The following is a 7,721-nucleotide window of genomic DNA, read 5'->3' as shown; positions in this document are numbered from 1 at the left end:
TAATTCGATTTTACGTGCGCCTAAAAATATAATGTATAATATATTCTTATAATATTTTAAATATATCTTAGGAAGTACGCAATATATTCGGCGTAAAGTAAAAAGTAAAGGCAGAAATCGTGTTATTACATATGTATATGGGGGCCAACACGTTGACTTAAGTATGAACATATGTATTTCCATGCAAATTTATTAAGGTAATTCAAAATTTGACCAATATATTCGGCACAAAGTCCACTAGAATTGTGAAAATCAAATAAGAGGTATGCGGGGGCAAGAAGAAATATTGGCTTGATTTTGCCCATTTTTGGCACAGACGAACACTGTTGGAAGGAACACATCTCCTATGAATATGTTTAGAATATCTGAGATATTTACCGATATTTTCAATAAAATGGTCTGATCTCGGTGATTTTTATTCGGGCTATGCTACACCAGAAATACAGTATTTGTGAAAAGTTTTGGTCCGTTATTTTCACTGGTGTTGAACTTATATACTTTAACGTGAACGAATCAGATGGACTTCAAAATTGTGGTATATGGGAAGTAGGCGTGGTTGTGAATATATTTCGCCCAATTTCGAACCATAGATGCTACGGAAATGGTTCGAACCAAATTTCGCTGAGTTTAGTCGAATAGTTTGTGAGATATGGTTTTAGGGGGGTTAATCCCTCTGTGTCATCTTTGCCATGAAATCTAAGGTTTCTTGTGTTTTTCCTTACTAAATTAAAGCATTTTGAGTAGATTTAAACATAAATGGCAGGAGGGTGTGGTTATAATCTGATTTCCTCCGTTTTAAGATAGTACCTTCAAGAAATTACTTCTGAAAGTTTCGTTAATATAGCTTTAGTAGTTTACGAGATATTTGCAAAAAACTTAGTAGGGGGCAGGACCATGCTCACTTTTCCAAAAAAAAGAAATCCAAATATGACCCTTCCTAGTGCGATCCTTCGTACCAAATTTTACTTTCAAGTTTCATCAAGATATCTCAATTTTTACTCAAGTTACAGCTTGCACGGACGGATAGAGAGACATCCGGATTTCAATTCTACTCGTCTCCCTGATCACTTTGGTATATGTAACCATATATCTGACGATATATACCGTTATTAGCAACTTTATTGCGAGAGTATAAAAATGATGCCCTCTGAATTACATGAAAATATCTGAGAGATTTACCGATATTTTCGGTGAAGAATTAGGTTAGGTTAGGTTAGGCACTAAGTTCTTCGGGTTCGATATCAGGGACCTTAAAATGTTATAGGCCGATCACGACAATTTTTCCACAAGGGATACCTCAGCTCAAATACCGTATTTGTGTAAAGTTTTATTCGCTATCATCATTGGTTCTAATGTATATATTATACAGAGAAGGCATCAGATGGAATTCAAAATAGCGTTATATTGGAAGAAGGCGTGGTTGTGAACCGATTTCACCCATATTTCGTACATGTCATCAGGGTGTTAAGAAAATATTATATACCGAATTTCATTGAAATCGGTCTAGTAGTTTCCTGAGATATGGTTTTGGTCCACAAGTGGGCGACGCCACGCCCATTTTCAATTTAAAAAAAGCCTGGGTGCAGCTTCTTTCTGCCATTTCTTCAGTAAAATTTAGTGTTTCTGACGTTTTTTTTTAGTGATTTTCAACATAACCTTTGTATGGGAGGTGGGCGTGGTTATTATCCGATTTCTTCCATTTTTTGAACTGTATATAGAAATGCCTGAAGGAAACGACTCTACTCTTGGTTGACATAGCTATAGTAGTTTCCCAGATATGTACAAAAAACTTAGTAAGGGGCGGGCCACGCCCACTTTTCAAAAAAATTACGTCCAAATATGCCCCTCCCTAATGCGATCCTTTGTGCCAAATTTCACTTTAATATCTTTATTTATGGCTTAGTTATGACACTTTATAGGTTTTGGGTGTTCGCCATTTTGTGGGCGTGGCAGTGGGCCGATTTTGCCCATCTTCGAACTTAACCTTCTTATGGAGCCAAGAAATACGTGTACCAAGTTTCATCATGATATCTCAATTTTTACTCAAGTTACAGCTTGCACGCACGGAGGGACGGACGGACAGACGGACAGACGGACAGACAGACATCCAGGTATTGGTATATATAACCCTATATCTGACTCTTTTAGTTTTAGGACTTACATACAACCGTTATGTGAACAAAACTATAATACTCTCCTTAGCAACTTGTTGCGAGAGTATAAAAATAAATGCATTTACAAGCAGCGATGTCAAATAATTTTCCGGCAGAAGAGACAAAGTCGTCTCTTTCAGAGCTCAAACCTATTGGGTTCCTTAAAAACATTTGTTTAAGAGTCAGAAATTTCTTATGGTATGTGGTAAGCATTTGTACAACTCTAGTGTGTGAAACTATCGGAATAGATGACTTTTTGAAAGTATTTTCAACCTTTTTTGCAACTATTTCTGTAACCTCTTTACTCCTAGGTTCATAGTTGTCGCCTCGGAGTCGCCCTATACGAAATCTTTCAAACTGATAACACAAAAGAACATCCTGGTAAATAGGTAACTGGGACTCAGAGAGATTGTACGGATATATGCCAAACACACAACATTTCTGCCTAAATTTAAATTTAGATACAGACATTTTGAATTCTGTGTTCTGTTGAGAGAATATAATTGATAGCACTCAGCGAAATCAACGACAAGAGTGAAGGAACTCGATGAAAAAATATTTATGTGGAGACCTATCCGAACGTGTCCTTTGGCGTAGGTGAATGAATGTGAGTGATAGCACTCGGCGAAATCAACGTCAAGAAGTGTTGGCGAACGTGTCCTTTGGCGTAGGTGAATGAATTTTCACCTTGCGCTGTGGAGCGCCGCATTTTCGCTCGTATCTCGGGAACGGTTCGTCCTACGGCCATGATCAAATATACCATTTCGGTAGCAAATGACGTGACAAATAACTTTTGTTTTATACATTTTGCCATGAGATGCGTATTTCAGGCGCTAGGTAGACAATATCACGATTTTAGGCGAATTTCCGAAATTTCAAGGCCGGAGTTGGGGTTGAAGATGCAATCCGATCTCAAAACAAAAAGTTGTATTGGAATCAGGAAGTACTAAGGCAACTTTTCTGCACTATTAGAAATCCCGAATCGAAAAAGTCCGGAATCGACCCACCCTAGTGTACACCGACTTTTTTCGTCTGACATCATTTTCGGAACTTTTAGTGACTGTATTGCTTCAAATTCTTTTGAATCTGAGCTCATTTAGAAAATGTTTTGAACCAATTTAAAATGTCTTAGTGTAAACTAAACTGGTAGATGTACAGAAATAGTTTTGTATATAATATAGAGAATAGAAAACTCTTTGTATGCAAGAGTTTCAAAGATAATCAATAAAACCTATGGCTTTTTGATAACCGAATTTTCAAAATATTTTCGTATGTATACAGCCATTGTCAAATGTTATTACACATTTCTAAAATTTTTTGCGTTTCGGTAAGACTGCTTCAATTGTTGTTGTTGATTTCAGTATAAAGCAGATTTGTTGTTGTTGGATGCAATAGAGTGTGTAGAAGGAACAAACAAAAATTCAAAGAAAATAACGGAATCACAAAAACAATACATTTGTTTGATGCATATTGGCGACAGAAGTTATTACACACATTTTATTCGTGTAAAGATCATTAGTTTTTAGCTATCTTGTGAGTTAAGTAGGCTCATTTTACATGAATCTTGGAGAGGATTGCGCAAAAATTAATATTGTTAATTTAATCCACGAAAATGGTCAAAAGGAAGCATTTTAATATTGAAACACGATCCGAGATTGTGACCAAATTTGGGAACTTCGACTTCGGATCTGCTGAAAATTTATGGAATTTCGCGGAAAACTGTGTACAATTTAGTAAAAAAGAAGGACACTTGTGGGAATTTAGAAGATAAAAAGAAAAGTGGACGAAAACTCTTTATAGGCCAAAGGAAAAAAACAAGATTAATGTCCTTATGGCAAATCCAACAATAAGCCCCATTCGCCTTGCAGAAAATTCAGAGGAACTAATTGGGAAGAAAGTTAGTGAAACTACTTTACGTCGCAAGATGAAGAGCATGGAAATCAAGACCTATGTAGTTCGCAAAATAATCGACATAACTCCAAACAACAAAGCCAAACGCCTTGCCTTTGCTCGAGAGCATATTAATAAGCCCATAGAGTTCTGGCACAACGTTCTGTGGACAGACGACTCCTCTTTTAAGTTCCAGGGGTCTTTGGAAGAAAGTATATGCATCTACCGTCAACTCTCAAAAGCAAAGCATGGCAGCCTCTAAACAGATTCGGTGTTGGATCTGTAATGTTTTGGGGATGCATATCATTCTATGGATTGGGAGAGCTCGTATCAATTGAAGGAGCTTTGAATCAATGTGGGTATATCGATGTGTTGAATGATCATGCATTTCTTTCAACAAATAGCCTGTTTCCAAGTTCCGACTGGATTCTGCAACAGGATAATGCTCCTTGCCATAAAGGATGGTTGGTAACGAAGTTTTTAAATAAGGTAGATCAAGCTGTTCTTGCATGGCCCCCTCAAAGCCCGGACCTTAACATCATTGAAAATGTTTGGGGTTTCATGAAACAACAACGAGCAATTGATAAAAATCGAAAACAAAATGACACTATTGAAGAAATTAAAAATATTTGGGCTAAACTCTTTCTTTTATCCACACCTTGATTGAGTCTATCCCGGCCAGCTTGCAAGCAGTAATTGATGCCAAAGGAGAATTAACAAAATATTGACTCATTAAAATTTAAAAACAAGTTAAAAATTTATAATTCTTAATATAAACCATATAATATGACATTGTGTAATTATCTTTGACACGAATAAAATGTGTGTAATAACTTCTGACGCCAATATGCATCAAACAAATGTATTGTTTTTGTGATTCCGTTATTTTCTTTGAATTTTTGTTCGTTTCTTCTACACACTCCATTTCATCCAACAACAACAAACTTGCTTCATATTTAAAACAACAACAACAGCAACCGAAGCAGTCTTACCGAAACGCAAAAAATCATAGTAATGTGTAATAACATTTAACTATGGCTGTAAGTACTTATGTGTTTGGACGCGAACTCTTTTGCGTAAATAAGAGTTTTGAACGAAATTAGTATAACAATAACGCGTTCGATTTCCGTGTATAATTTTAGCGGAAGCCGAAAACCGAAGACTCTTGTAGGTTAAGAGTTTTTCAAACGAAATACGTAAATTACGCATGTTTAGTATTTACTTCAATTAGGTTTAATTTGGTTTTAATTGGTTAGTAATAACCGCAGAAAAATTTTTTTTCCTATATGCATATATGAATATGAATATATTAAAGTGATTCAAAAAAAAAAATTTTTTTCGTTTCGTACTTGGAAAATAGGTTCTTAGACACTTCTAAGAAAGCCTCTATAAACATGAGTTTTTAATTGTAACGGGAAGGTCCTCCTACATACAGTTTTCTATTTTTTCTTATTATCAGATTGAAAAATTTATATCTCGCTTCCAACTACTTGAAAAAATATCTTGTTCCTTGGATTTTGTAGGAAATTGAATGCTCTACAAAAAAGGGCTATGATGATTTTTTCGTAAACCCAACCGTTTAAAAATATTAACGGTTGAAGTTTGATTATTTTTGGGAAAATTTTTTATTTCTTATGAATTTTATAACTCAATAACTTTGTTTAAAGATCACTGCACTTTGTACATACATATGTATATATGTATTTATGTATTATGCTTTTGTATGCAATGCTGCTTGTTTTTGACGGTCAAAGAACAAGGGGTATTGCGAGATGGATGCCAAAGTGGACTTTGAAGCGATATTTATGTAGTGTGGTAAATTTTATATTAACCCGCATAATTTTGTTGGCTTTCCGCAACATATTCACCGTGAGAGAAGATATACCAAGAAAGCGCAGGTATTTTTGCCGTCTGCACTTATGTTTACGGCTTTTATATAGATATCTATGTAAATGCATATGCAAATATTCAAATATATATCAATTTGTTACAAATAGGTATATGTAAACGCAAATTACATCCTACATATGCCAATAGAATGTGTATATATGTATGTTTGTATTATAATGATTTTTTGCTTTTTTTTGTTATTAATTTTCGCTTTTGTTATAGTTCTGCCTTAGCTGGCGTTTTTAATACGCTTTTATTAGCTTCACTTGTATGTATGTGTGTATGTTTAAATCTTTTTTAAGTGGTACTGAAATCTAGAATATTTGAGCGACACTGTAGGAAGGCGATAGTAAGTTTAAGCAGCTCACCCAAAAGATGCGCTTAAAAGTACGAGTATGCAACATCTATATAAAGCTTGTTTTAATGACATTTGAATAGCATATGTATATCCTTAAAGAAAGTATAAAAAAAAAAATTATAAAATATTCAAAAATGAAGAAATACAAAAAATATAAAAAACAATCGGCCCACTCCGGGATTAGCAGGGATAGTTTGAAAACTTAATCGAAATTTGTTTAGGAAAAATAAAAAATAAAAAATGACGAACTTCCAAAAAATTTTATTAAAAAAAAATTTGTCAAAATTTTAAAAATAAGAAAAATAAAAAATGTATATAAAAAAATTGGCCAACTCCGGGATTTTTCGAAAAGTTCATTCAAAAACAAAAATTTAAAAAAAGGTCCCCAAAAGTCAATTTCTACAAAAGTTACGGCTTTTTGAAAATAAAAAAGCCATTTTTTGAAAAGTTCATAACTTTTTTGAAGTTGGACAAAAAATTCTCAAAAATGTTTTTCAAAGGGTAGAAAAGGATGGATAAGTTTCAGCAAAATCTAAAGGGGTCGGGTTCAAAAGTGGTCGATTTGGTATGGAATACCCCAGATATATGTATATATATCTAACCGCGCACCAGAAGAAATAATGCAAAACACGTGACTTTTAGGTAATAAAAAAATTAATATTATACTTATAATAAAATTTTCGGAGGAAAAAAAATGCAGATACTAGTTTTCAAAGCGCCTCCGAAAAGCAACTGCAATAGAAAACTCCTTTTTTTATACTTTGGCTGTCACTTCGTTGTGAGCTTTTCAAAAATTGTCACCAAATCTAATGGCGGAGAATACGGTTCAAGTTATATTCGTTTATATTTCACAATATTAGTAAATCTCATAAAAGAAAAAATAGATTATTTCAATATAAAATAAGAATTCGTAAAAATTTAAAATACACAAAGAAATATTCTACCTACCTAATATTTGAACCCCTCTACCTGCTTTCCGGGTCGACGACTTAAATTATAAGTGCTAGTAAAGAACAATAGAAATGGATTAAGCAAAGTTTGAACCGTTACTTTTTTGGTTCCCGCGGAAAATAAGAATTCGTAAAAATTAAAAATACAGAAAGAAATATTCTACCTATCTGAACTGGTTTTAACAAATTTGGGGTTCCTCACATCAAACTAAAGAATGAAAAATAAATATAGTTTAAAAAAAACTAATATACACGCTTTTAAAGCATATCAAACTAAAAAGTGAAAAAATAATTCTTAGGATAAACTAACAATAATAATGAAGGAAAAATTCCTGCATTATTGTGAGACAAGCGTGGGGTGCTTTGTGACATATTTTTCATATATCGAGCATTCCACGCTATTTTCACAGTAAAAACGTGTTTTTTAGTTTTTTTAAACTATATTTATTTATAAGCAATCCTGCTTACTGCTTTAAGAAG

General features: G+C 33.8%; 1 protein-coding gene across 1 annotated transcript in view; it reads right to left on the bottom strand.

The window, feature by feature from the left end:
• Positions 1–7,721, bottom strand: part of LOC126765687 (craniofacial development protein 2-like) — a 358,297-nt gene that overhangs the window by 49,710 nt on the left and 300,866 nt on the right. The gene's annotated exons all lie outside the window — the stretch shown is intronic.

This window comes from Bactrocera neohumeralis, unplaced genomic scaffold (assembly GCF_024586455.1).
Source record: "Bactrocera neohumeralis isolate Rockhampton unplaced genomic scaffold, APGP_CSIRO_Bneo_wtdbg2-racon-allhic-juicebox.fasta_v2 cluster11, whole genome shotgun sequence".
In the NCBI taxonomy this organism is placed as follows: domain Eukaryota; kingdom Metazoa; phylum Arthropoda; class Insecta; order Diptera; family Tephritidae; genus Bactrocera; species Bactrocera neohumeralis.
This window is presented reverse-complemented; position numbering and strand designations above follow the sequence as displayed.